Source organism: Myotis daubentonii, chromosome 4 (genome assembly GCF_963259705.1).
Source record: "Myotis daubentonii chromosome 4, mMyoDau2.1, whole genome shotgun sequence".
In the NCBI taxonomy this organism is placed as follows: Eukaryota; Metazoa; Chordata; class Mammalia; order Chiroptera; family Vespertilionidae; genus Myotis; species Myotis daubentonii.
In genome coordinates this window covers 106,894,881-106,907,785 of record NC_081843.1, presented here as the reverse complement: position 1 = coordinate 106,907,785, position 12,905 = coordinate 106,894,881, and the positions used below count along the sequence as shown (strand labels likewise).

The 12,905-nt window shown below is 46.1% G+C and overlaps 1 protein-coding gene across 1 annotated transcript in view; it reads left to right on the top strand.

Moving 5' to 3' along the window:
* The window catches only part of NIM1K (NIM1 serine/threonine protein kinase), a 31,165-nt gene that overhangs the window by 5,424 nt on the left and 12,836 nt on the right, over positions 1-12,905 (top strand). The gene's annotated exons all lie outside the window — the stretch shown is intronic.

Genomic DNA, 12,905 nt, shown 5'->3' with positions numbered 1-12,905 from the left:
AATAGGCGACTGATAACTTTGTTTTAACTGCTCTGAAGACCTGGGTTATTCCTGCTTTTTACTCTGTCATCCTTCCTTTTGCTGTCATATTTCTCACGTCTTGGTCTTTAGGTGGCGTTCCACAGAAGAAGAAAGGGAAAGGGCTATGCTCGTTTTAAATATCCCATTTTATGAGGAGAAACCAAGATGGCGGCATAGGTAAACACCGGAGATTGCTGCCTCGCACAACCACTTCAAAAATACAACTAAAAGACGGGACAGACATCACCCAGAACCACAGGAAGGCTGGCTGAGGGGAAATTCTACAACTAGAAGGAAAGAGAAAAGCATACTGAAACTCAGAGGAGGCGCAGTGCTGAAGTAAAATACAAAGGTGTGGACGTGCGCGCGAAGTGGGCTGGCGGCGGAGGGCGCGGTTGTTGTTTTCAATCGGGAGGGAGTCTCAGGCTCTGAGCTCCAGATCTGGGTGAGTCTCTAGGGACCCAGACTCAAACGGGAGAAGCAGGACTGTCTGGCATCGGTTGGAACTCAGCTTTCTCTCCGAGGTTTGCAGCGGTTGCTGGGACACTGAGAGGCAGAACCTCTGGGGACGGGACTGAGAGCAGCCATAACTGCTCGCTCCGCCCACCCTGCTGATCCCGTGGGACCCGCCCCACCCAAGCCCTGCAGGGAGGCTTTTGCTGGATAGCCTCAGGCAAAGGCTAGATTAGCACCTCCCTAGAGGACAGAAACCCTAGAGGACAGAAGTTCTCCCCCTGCAGACACAGCTGATTCTCACAGCCAATTGGCCTGGAGGTCAAATCCCCCCCAGTATTACCTACAACAATCAAGGCTTAACTACAACAAGACTGCCCACAAAAACCACTAGGGGGTGCACCAAGAAAGCATAAAAAATGCAGAGACAAAGAAACAGGACACAAATGTCAGAAATGGAGGATATAGAGTTCAAAACCACACTTTTAAGGTCTCTCAAGAACTGTCTAGAAGCCGCCGATAAACTTAGTAAGGCCCTCGAAAAGACTGGTGAGACTGCCGATAAATATAATGAGATCCTCAAGAAATCTAATGAGACCCTCGATGTTGTGATAAAGAACCAACTAGAAATTAAGCATACACTGACTGAAATAAAGAATATTATACAGACTCCCAACAGCAGACCAGAGGAGCGCAAGAATCAAGTCAAAGATTTGAAATGCGAAGAAGCAAAAAACACCCAACCGGAAAAGCAAAATGAAAAAAGAATCCGAAAATATGAAGATAGTGTAAGGAGCCTCTGGGACAGCTTCAAGCTTACCAACATCAGAATTATAGGGGTGCCAGAAGATGAGAGAGGGCAAGATATTGAAAACCTATTTGAAGAAATAATGACAGAAAACTTCCCCTACCTGGTCAAAGAAATAGACTTACAAGTCCAGGAAGCGCAGAGAACCCCAAACAAAAGGAATCCAAAGAGGACCACACCAAGACACATCATCATTAAAATGCCAAGAGCAAAAGACAAGGAGAGAATCTTAAAAGCAGCAAGAGAAAGAAACTCAGTTACCTACAAGGGAGTACCCATACGACTGTCAGCTGATTTCTCAACAGAAACTTTGCAGGCCAGAAGGGAATGGCAAGAAATATTCAAAGTGATGAATACCAAGAACCTACAACCAAGATTACTTTATCCAGCAAAGCTATCATTCAGAAGGGAAGGTCAGATAAAGAGCTTCACAGATAAGGAAAAGCTAAAGGAGTTCATCACCACCAAACCAGGATTATATGAAATGCTGAAAGGTATCCTTTAGGAAGAGGAGGAAGAAGAAAAAGGTAAAGATACAAATTATGAACAACAAATACGCATCTATCAACAAGTGAATCTAAGAATCAAGTGAATAAATAATCTGATGAACAGAATGAACTGGTGATTATAATAGAATCAGGGACATAGAAAGGGAATGGACTGACTATTCTTGGGCGGGGTGGGGAGGGAAGGGGTGTGGGAGATGCGGGAAAAGACTGGACAAAAATCGTGCACCTATGGATGAGGACAGTGGGTGGGGAGTGAGGGCGGAGGGTGGGGCAGGAACTGGGAGGAGGGGAGTTATGGGGGGGAAAAAGAGGAACAAATGTAATAATCTGAACAATAAAGATTTAATTTAAAAAAATCCCATTTTATCAGGATCACAAGTTAGTTAGAAACCCCTCCCGAGGTCTCATTGTCCAGAACGGTGCCTCCTGGCCAGCTCTAGCTGTGAGGGAGAAAGAGGAGTTGGGATTTCCAGCCTTTATAACAGGAGACAGCAAGGAAGGAAGAAGAGAGTTAGCAAATGCGTTGAGTGAGCCAGCCTACAATGTCTGCCATGCCATCACTTTTTAAAAATGTCCTTTTATTGATTTCAGAGAGGAAGGGACAGGGAAGGAAAGAGAGAAACATCAATGATGAGAGAGAATCATTGATCGGCTGCCTCCTGCACATGTGCCCTGACCAGGAATTGAACCGTGACTTCCTGGTTCATAGATCGACGCTCAACCACCGAGCCATGCCAGCTGGGCCACACCATCACTTATTGAGAGGGTGGCCTTATTATTATTAATAGTACCTCCTCCTCCCCTTGAAAGTGTCCTGGTTTGAATGACAAATTCTCTGTTCATCTACTTGTTGAGCAGTAGCTACATATTGTAGGCCCTCAGTAAACGGTTATTAATAAGGAGGATAAAATGCAACCGTCATGTAAAGAACAAGCCAAGGGCACACCTGGTGAGTGCTTGTGTGGTACAGGCCGCAGACGTGCTGGGCTCACAGGAGAGAGGAATGAGTGTGAATTGGCAAACGAGTTGGGTGAGCTGGTTTGGATGGAGATGAAGCATGAGGGGGAAATGTAACACCAGGCATGAAAGATAAATGGGTTGGGCACCGTTTGAAAGAATGAAAAAGTACAGTTTCTGTGCCAGGGACTTTTCTTGGAAAGACTAACAACAGGCAAGTTTTACTGCTGCCTTTGTTTGAGTGGGGAACATTTTGTAACATGGGTTCAATGCTGAGATATGCTGTGGCCTATGAGCGTTCTGAGGACTCATGGCACAAAATAAAAAGCCATTGATATTTATTAAGCCAAATATATACTTTTTTCTTTTGCCATCACAAACAACTTATCACAGAAAGTCTGCATGTGAGGAGAACAATGATTTTCTAAATTATTCTCTTGTGAAACATGTAGGAGAGTGTGACTTAGAGCTCTTCTACTAATGAAGTCCTCTTTGGTCAAAAGAAAATATTTACATTTTCTAAATTTTCTTTTGAGTTGATATCAAATAAAAATATTTACTTAGCTGTTTGTTTTTTTTTTTTTTTTCCTAGCTTGGTTTTTTAATCCCAACAATTAGTTTTAGAGATTCATTCTTTCTGTTGGGATGTTTGGTGGGCTAGCATAGTGGAAAGACATAAAGATACTTGGTTCTAATCTTGTTCTTTCCACTGACTAGTAGGTCTGTCTCTTTTTAAAAAAAATATATTTTTTTTATTGGTTTCAGAGAGGAAAGGAGGGAGAGATAGAAACATCAATGATGAAAGAGAATCACTGATTGGCTGCCTCCTGCACACTCCTTACTGGGGATCGAACCCACAACCTGGACATGTGCCCTGACCTGGAATTGAACTGTGACCTCCTGGTTCATAGGTCGACGCTCAACCACTGAGCCACACCAGCTGGGCACCAGTAGGCCTCTTTTACCTCCCTGCATCTGTTTTTCAAACACAACACGAGAGATTAAACAACCCTGTGGGACCCGCCCCTCTGCACTCTGAGAGCCCAGGAATGTGCTTGGGTCATCAAGGGAAACTGTGAAACAGCCAATCTGCTTGCAGCCCCGGTTGGTTCGGTTTAGGGATGTGTAAGAGGCAAGAGGAAAACTCAGACCAGGCCATGAAACGCTTGAATGTCCAGCTTGTCGGTCTGTCTGGTGGTCCAGGGTATCCAGAGAGCTCTCCTCCAATACCGTATTTCAAATGAATCTACTTTTCCCTATCAGCTTCGTTCCCTCTCCAGTGTGTGCATCCCTACATAGTAACTGGGAATACGAGGGTGTGGGATGATCTTAACCTTGGTCTTTAATGACACCTCTTTGATCCCGGTGACCCTTCCTAATTCTCCCCCTGCTGCCTCCCGAGCCTCAGCCTTTTCTGGGTGAAGAGAGAGAAGAGAATGTCGCGGTGATGTTACGGTGGGGTCTGAAGGTTAAGGAAGACAAGGACCAAGTGTGTTCCTGGTTGGCCAAGCTGGGGACAAACGCTACCCAGGCACGAAAGGCTATTTCGTGAGAGGCGAGGTAAACTTGAGGCATAACTCGTATAACTGATTCAGGTCTCAGAACTTGCCTTCAGGGCTGGGTATTTAATGGAGTGTCTTTGAGGGGAGAGGGACTAGGATGCCTTGGAGCCCTGAGTAAACACCAACTCCCCAGCGTCCCAGAGGTGGGATTTAATTCACTGCTAATGAGTGTTGGTTTTGGCTCCCCTGGGGAAGAGTAAACACAAGGAAGGCAAGGAGCAGGGACAAGGTCAAAGGCAAGTGCATGGGCGTGTGTATTCGTAGAGCGGTTTGGGCGGAATGGAGAAGTGCGAAGGAGGTCTTGAAAATAGAGCAGGATTATTTCCTATTGAAATAAAGCAAATCCTGCTGCAAGCTACTGACACCCTAAAATAAAATAAGAGAAACGGAGCCTCTTTGACGCTCACTGTGCTCATGTTAATCTCACTAGCCCTCCAAGGAAAGCCGTAATTGGGTTGTTTTTATTGTCTGTGGGTTGGAGCAACTGCTGGTGTGTAAACATTCTGTCGCTCGCGATTCAAATAACCTTCTTAGGAGTGTCTATCCACATTCGCGGCGTGCTTCACCGGCGCACAACGGGGCGTTTCATCGAACCCACCGACATTTGGTGCAGACGTTTTCTAGCCGGAGGAGCTCCGGGGAGGGGCCCTCGCAATAAGCCTGCCCTTGTTTGTTTCAGGATTGAACACTTGAAAGAGTGTCTGTCGTTTTGTTACATTTTCGCCTTTTCTTCTTGATCAGGGGACACTCATTTGCCATGGGGGGGTTTGTGTTGTGGTGGTGGTTGTTTTTTCAGCCAGAGAAGGATGCTTAAGACAGAAATATCTATTTCTGTATCTTCTAGAACCCACACTACCTTTCACACAGCTGTACAATTCCAGTCAATTCAGCCAGCATGTATAGACGCCTCCTGGGTACCAGGTGCCCAGAATCCTGAAATCAATACGACCAAGGGCCTGCCCATAGAAACAGCGGCCCTTTATCTTCACAGTGCTAAAGCATTCGCGAACCCAGGCTGAAGGAGTACAGGGCGAAGGGGAGGAGGAGTGTGGGCTGCGCATCACAGCAGAACCTTCTGAATCTTTGCATGTTCAGTCTGTGATCTTTTCGCAGTTTATGTATTGAAATCCTCTCTCGTTTCCAGACCTCAAACTTTGCTGGGGAAAGGCCCCGTGAGGTGAGACAGGCTGCTTACCTACTTCCACTCGCCTCCCTGGGGGGATGTTTTTCAGCCAGAAGTGCCCGGTCAATTAGCAAGCACCAGGGAACAGTGTGCAGTTCCCAGAACTGGCTCCCAAGCCTCGGCTCCCAGCGGGCAGCACGCAGGCAGCCTCTCCAGCACCTGTAATCACTTTTCAGTGGTTCCCGGATGGGTTCCGCTCCAGGGAAGAAAGCGGCTCTGATGAGATCTGCCTTTCTCTTAGGTCACCGCGGTCCTCCGCGAGGACGCCTGTGCCGGCAGTTCTTGGAGCAGGAAAGGCAGAGCCAGACCCGGGAGGGCCCTGCCTCATTTTCAGAAGAGCAGTTCATTTTGTCTTTCCCAGGCCGGGGGGCCTGCCAGACCCTGGACTTTGTGACTCATGTTCTTTCATGGGTTTACGTCATTATTTACCAGGCTCCTTTTGGATGGAAGGCCAGTGCGGTTTCCGTGTATTTTCATGTAAAGCCTAGATTCACTGCTTGTCTCTGCATGGTTTATGAATTTCCTGCTTCCCCAGAGGTTGGTCATTAAGGTGAATACTTATTTGATTTTTTTTTTTTTTTAAAGCAGCTTACTCTTTGACCCTGGTACACCTATAGATATAGGGGCTGCTTCTAAGGTTCTTGCCTTGTGTCCTGCATCCCCACTGCACTGTCAGCTCTCTGTGTGATCTGAGCAGGATGTCCACTCAATGAAGGCTGAGAAGAACAAGCCTATTGGTTAGGACTGAGCAGAGGGAAGACAAGATAAGTTTAACATTAACCAAGTTAGTAGGGTGGAGGGCGGTCAGTGAGAAGAGGAAGGTGAAAACTATTGATGATAGACTGAGGCAACTAAAAGAAAACCTAGGGACTCTACCCGTGCACGAATTTCATGCACCAGGCCTCTAGTAATGAGATCAAAGGATTGCATTCAGGATATGTTTTGAAGGGAGAGCCAATAGAGTTTGCTGACATGTTGAACATGAGCCAGAAGAAAAAAGAGGAGTTAAGGGTTGTTAAGGGTTTCATCAGGAAGGATGCTTACCATTTGCCAAGGTGTGACAGGGGACACATCTGGAGAAGAAAATGAGAAGCTTGATTTTCTACCTTCAGAGTAAAGAAGAGAGGTTACTACCCAAAGTACAGGTGACTTTCCCTGCAGGGGAACGAGGAAGGAAGGAGGTAAAGATAAGGCCACCTTGTGAGCTGTCCAGCCCTAGGTGAGCAGCACTGTTCCAGGTGATGTAGAAGGCAGGCGATGGACGGAGGCCCTGACCATGCCACATGGACACAAGGAGAACTCGTGAGGAAGCTCGACTCGCACAAATCAAATAGAAAAAACACGGAGCCGCGGACCAGTTCACGTGTCACCGCGGGGTAGCAGTGTGGGCAGGAGCAGGCAGGGAATGCTTCTAGAAGGAAGACCATCTCCACAGGATGGGAAAAAGGCAAAATGGTGGGCACAAGCAGGAGCCACTCAGGCCTGTCTGGAAGTCATTGGAAGGATTTAAAGAACTGGTCCCTGGCACATAGTAGGCACTTGATGAAGAACAGCTAATAGTGCTTATTAAATTGGGGGAATTTGATGAAGATAAAACTGTGAAGCTCTCCTGAGTGCTGCTCCTCCCCCATGTTGACCCCAAACCTTTGGCACCCTTTTTCCTTTCCCCTTTCCTGGGTTGTCTTCTAATCCTTCTATTAGAAAACCTCAAACCTGGCTTTCTAAATTGTGAGGGGGAAGGAACTGGGCTGTCATATTTCAGCATGTCTATGAGGGCTTGCGGGTTAATAACCTCATGCATGTGGACACTAGAAAGGTCCAGAAGGGGGCAATGTGACACTTGAACTTCAGGAGGGGTTTTGCGGTTTTTTTGTGTTTTTTTCCCACAAACATTTTGGAATCCACCCTCCATCGTTGAGTAGAGAATCTCAGAGCCAGGGCCGGCAGGATCTTTAGACATCATGGTGTCCACTGCTCTCACTGGCCAGTGGAGACACAGCCCAGAGATGGGGGGGACTTGTTTAGGCCACACTGGCATTTAGTGAAAGCACAACTCTAACCTCGTTCTGACTCTGAATCCATCCTTACTGCCCCCGCCCCCCCATTTGTGGTTTAATTTGGGAGAATCTCCCTGAAAAGCAGAGTTTCTCAAAGTCGTGTCATGTACCCATAACTTGTAAAGGAATAAAAATTCTCACAACTCTGTACTCTCCCAAACCTCTCTCTATGAATATACAAATAAACACAGACATATATATGCATGTGTCCTAACACCCAATATTGGGGTAGTAATATTACTGGAAAAGCATGAGCCTCCCTGTTCATTTGCACCTTACATTAACTTAAAAAATATGAATAATCTATATCAAAGTAGGGGATCTGGTGGAGACTTTGAGATGGCGGGGAGCTGAAGTCTACCTAAGCCGCCTCTTGGTTCAGTCCTGGCACGCGTGGTCTACCGAATCATCTCTCTTTTGCCGGTGGTTTAAAATGCTATCTCTGTTACATATAAAATGTGCATATCTACGAAGATATATTTTTTTAAAAAATACCTCTATCCTGTTCGTTCAGACTGCCATTGCGCGCTGACACTCGCTCCCTTTTCTGTAGCGAATAACTTCTCTCCTGTCGCCCGCCACCAGCACCCCTCGCTTTCCTCCACCGCTGGGCAAGTATTTAAGAACCCTCAGATGTGCTGCGTCTCCCGCGTGAAGGCATCACTTAGGAGGCACGGGAGGCTCTTCACGAAGGTTTCAAGTTCCACTTGAACTTGTGATAGTCGAAGTGAGAGCCTTTGTTCTGCAACTGCTTTTCCTCCTCGGTGACCGGCCTCCAGCCTCTTGCTGCAAGACTTTCCCGAGTTCTGCTCAAATGGAAAGAATTTTCCAACATCCTTAAGGCCATCACCCGGACGCTGTTCGTAGTGAGCCCGGGACATTGGCGCTGAAGAAAGTTACAAGGCAGCAAGAGAGCAGTTTCTGCTTTGACTTACAGTCATTTTCAGTCTCCTACAAGTAAAGCACGCGCTGCTAATGGGCAAGCATTGTTCCCTCACGGTATTTTCTAGAAGAGTGATTTCTGAGGAAGAACACATTTTGTTTTCTGCTCAGCACCACCTGCTTGTGATTCAATCCGTAATTCCCTTCTGTGCAGCTGAGTACGTTACAGCTTTGTATAACTCTGAGGTCCGAGTTGTAAGAAAAATGCCAATAACAGAAAGGTGTCCTGTGAGAATGAATTCGATGGTTACCCAAACTTGGAGAACACTGAGACAAACAAACAAACAAACAAACAGTTTATTTGCGTGTGCTTTAAACACGGCAATACTGTACGGTGCTGATGCAAAACCCTAAGAGTGGGATAATATGCACCTTTCCAGCATATATTTCATGATGGCCCTGTGGCCGCCCTCCCCTTTTATCCTGATGACATACCTAGAAAACTGAGAGCAGCCTGCAAATTGGCAGCCTGAAGGCCAAATCTGGCCCGATGGCTCAGTTCACGGGACCATACAATGTTTCAAAACATTCGATCCACCATCTACAAATTGGAAGAGCTCACCCAAAGTATCTTGATTTCCAGTTGCTTTTAAAGAATTGAAAGGCTGGCAAAAGTAAGCCGGCATTGCAGCATGGCCACACTGGCTGCAATTGGGCGTGGGCCTCTTCATCATTAGGGGCGTGGACGCTGTACTAAGCCCCTGCACGGCCCACCTGGGTGCTTGAGTCAGTGACCTTGACCATCAAGGGAGCCTCAAGTGTGGGAGAATTCCTGTGGGAAGAGCTGATGTCAGCCCATCGGACGGGGTGGACTGGCTATAGGTGGTCAATGGAACGAAGGCGACCGGCCGAGTGGCCAGGAAAGCAGCCCGTGAGATCAGGAGGAACAAGCAGGAGCCAGGAGCAGCGCTGCTGTTCGTCACAAGGCACAACCGGTTCACCCTGATTTTCCATTTGCTCCCAAATTTCCCAGCTGCGCCCTCCTCCACCCGTGGGGATCTTGGCATGTGCGGTGAGAAACAAAGAGCCAAGGCCAAAAGCTGAGGCGTCGCAAAAGATTGTTAAATGGTAAAACTCGATTTTCAAATGAAGCGTGTTCGCTAGTCATTCCCCTGAGGCGCACCGATGGGAGAAGGGTTTGGCTGTCATTGCCTTCTTTTGCCACGGTGCCCGGGTGCCCGAGAGCCTTGCCCAGAAGTTTTGTCATTTAAACTCGGACAAAGACAACAAAGGCGGGATGGTTTTCTTTGATATTATTTTCACAGTGGGTTGCAAGTCAAGAAAATAAATTACCATGCAAGCTCTGTGTTCTTTAATCTTGTTTAATGCATTGCTGTGCCGCAACAGTAAGTTAATAATGAAGGACATTCCGCCTTCACCAGAGGTCTGATCTACAATGGCGGGGCCCCATAGTTTTGGCTGTTTGGGTTCCTACGCTCTCATTAATGTCCATAAACATTAGTCAAAATCATCGAAAGGGCAAAAGGCAAAATGACAACAAACCCCAGTCGCATCTAGGAAAGGGAGATTTTATCTGTGATTCGGTATGTTGTCATCTCCATTGCTTGCTTACTTTTCAACATGATGTAATTAGAAAGTAATAAAAATATATTTATAGCAACCCCACAGCCCACAATCAGGATTTCTATTCACCCACATCTAAGAAACATATTCAGAAGGAAAAACACGTTTTGCAAAGTGAAAATGAGTATTTACACACGCAACCATGATTTATCTTTTCCGTGAAGGTTTTTTCCACCTACTCTTCTTATTCTACTAGAGTTTGTGAGACCCCATAGTTTTCTGTCATTTCTGAGGTTTGTGGGCAGGTCAAGTTCAACAGAAACCATGTGTCTTACTTTACTGGGCGGGCAGGAGTGTCACTAGAAAGCCTAATAATTAGGTGCTGGACTTTCGGAATCGATCAGCTGGTTGTCTTGTCTTTTTTTCACTATTGTTGATCTCTTCTAGAATTTTTTTTTTTTTTTTTTTTTTTTTTTACAATTCTTCAATTTCAATTTCCAAGAGAACTCTTTCTTGCTCTCTCTCATTTTATTCTGGTTTTATGGATGCAATATCTTATCTTTGCCTCCTGTTTCCTGCATTGGTGTTTCCTTCAAGTGCCTTTTGGTTGTTATTGTTTTGGTTGTATGGATACCTTTCTTTAATTTTGGAGCCTTTGCTCAGGTATATGGTGCCTCTGGACGGGACATTCATTCTGAGTGCAATCTGATTGGAAGCTCCCTGCATGCAGAGAAAATACATTCTAGAAGCGAAATTCCTGGCAAAGGATATGGACACTTGTACTTCATTGGCTGTTACAGCCCATGGCCCTCCAGGCAGCTGTAGGAATTCTGACTCTTAGTAACAATGAGTTTCCCCAAACCCTCTGTGACCAGTGCATTATCACATTTTTTTGTAGTTTCCAACTTTATTTGTAGAAAAATCTAATTTCAGTGTCTAATTTATGGATTTGCTACCTGATTTATGTGTATTTTTTTTTTTTGCAATTGAGATTGAGCATCTTTTTATATAGTATAGAGTCATCTGTACTTTCTGTGAAATGTCTGCTGACATTCTTTATAATTTTTAAGATATTGGTGTTTTTGCTTATCGATTTGTGAAAATTCTTTATCTAGGAAATTAGCCCTTTGTCTATCACACATGCTGGAAAGCGTTCCTACCAGTTTACCATTGATCTTGTTTCATTAGTGCTTTCTTTTGGAAAACAGAAAGTTACCATTTTATGTAGTCAAATTTAATGATCTCTTTTATGACCTCCGCGGTCATGAAAAAATCGGGGTTTTTTTCCTAGTATTTTATAGTTTCATTTAATTTGCTTTTATTTAGGTGATCTAGTTGGCATTTTTCTTGGCAGGAGGTAGAGGTTCAATTTTCCTCCAGTTGGCTGGCAACCTGTCTCAACTTACAAATCTTCCTCAATACAAACCCACAGCAATGTTTTAAAATTGTAAAATCCTCCTTCTCATCGGCCAGATTAACTGTCTCCTGATCATTAAGGCAAGACGGGATTTTTTCAAAGCCATTGTGCAGGAAATGTAATTTGCGGGTGTATGTAATCCGACCACATTTGGCAGCTGAGTCTGACCCCTCCGTGTGCAATTGGAATCTGAAGTTAATCAGCAAATCCAAAACCTGATTCTCAATCGCAGGCCTGAATGGAGTTGAAGATACAGAGCCCAAATCAGGAGGGGGAGGGGAGGGGAGCAGAGGAAAGTCCTGGGCAAGCACCACATGGGGGCCAGAGACCAGGTTCCAGGAGGCGTGAGCCCGGGGTGCCTGGGGACACCTGAGCCTTTGGAAGAGGCAAGGTTGGGGGGCACTTGGCTTTTCTGTCTCTTGCATTCAGTCCTGTAGCAATTCTCAGTGTGGAGGTGGGATTCCAACTTGGCTTTCATCTGTGCAGAAGTGGGGCCGGGAATCCTGATGGAATAGAAGGTGGCCCCGGCCAGGGGTGGGGGGTGGGTGGCGGGGAGAATGGGGACTGAAATCAGCCTTCTGAAAGAATTCAAGCCAATGTTGGGAGCGTGTCATTAGTTGATACATAAAGGTACTTGCCTCTACTAAATCCTGCCTAATGTAACGGTCAGTGAATTCTAAGTTAATGCATCCCTTCATCATGAACCTTTATTGACTAAGTGCCTGGCACGGTGCCAAGCTCTGGGAGACAGGAGTGTGAGGGGCAGATGCCTTAGGCAGTCCTGTACTCACCCGAGCAATGTGATGTCATCAACAGAAGTGGAGATTCACGTTTCCAAGGCAATGCCCAAATCCAAAAATCACCACACCCAGTTAGCAGCACTTTCTGTCTGCAGGCCCCGTGCTCCGAGCAGAGGGAGACAGCGGGCAGCAGGGCCTACAGTCCCCACCTTCATGGAGAAGAGACATTGTGGGAAATGCACCAAGTGCCCTGGGGGCTCAGGGAGGAAGTGAGTCTTTCCTCCCAGAGGGCGCAGGAAAGCAGGTCAGGAGGGCGGTCTAGCGGGCAGTGCTTCCTCTCACGGAGGATGCCACAGATTTCCACCCTCTGCTCCGCACCTTCAAAATGAGCCGCTGGGCCGGCAGGCGGACACCTGACCAAAAATACCCAGGAAATAAGACGAGGAGGACATTTAGCCTTTGGCATAGAATGGCAACAGGAAGAACGAGTAGGAGCAAAAAGTACAGAAAATGTTGTAGGAGAACCTACAACTGAGACCACATTGGAAGCATAACATTTTTATTTGAATCAATGTAAGAGCTTTTGAAAACGGATGTTAACAGAACATCTTTATCATCATGACTATCCTATTATAATTTTAAAAATCTGGTTTTAAAGCAACTCAAAGCTCCCAGCTGGCGTGGCTCAGTGGTTGAGTGTCAACCTGTCAACCAGGAGATCACAGTTCGGTT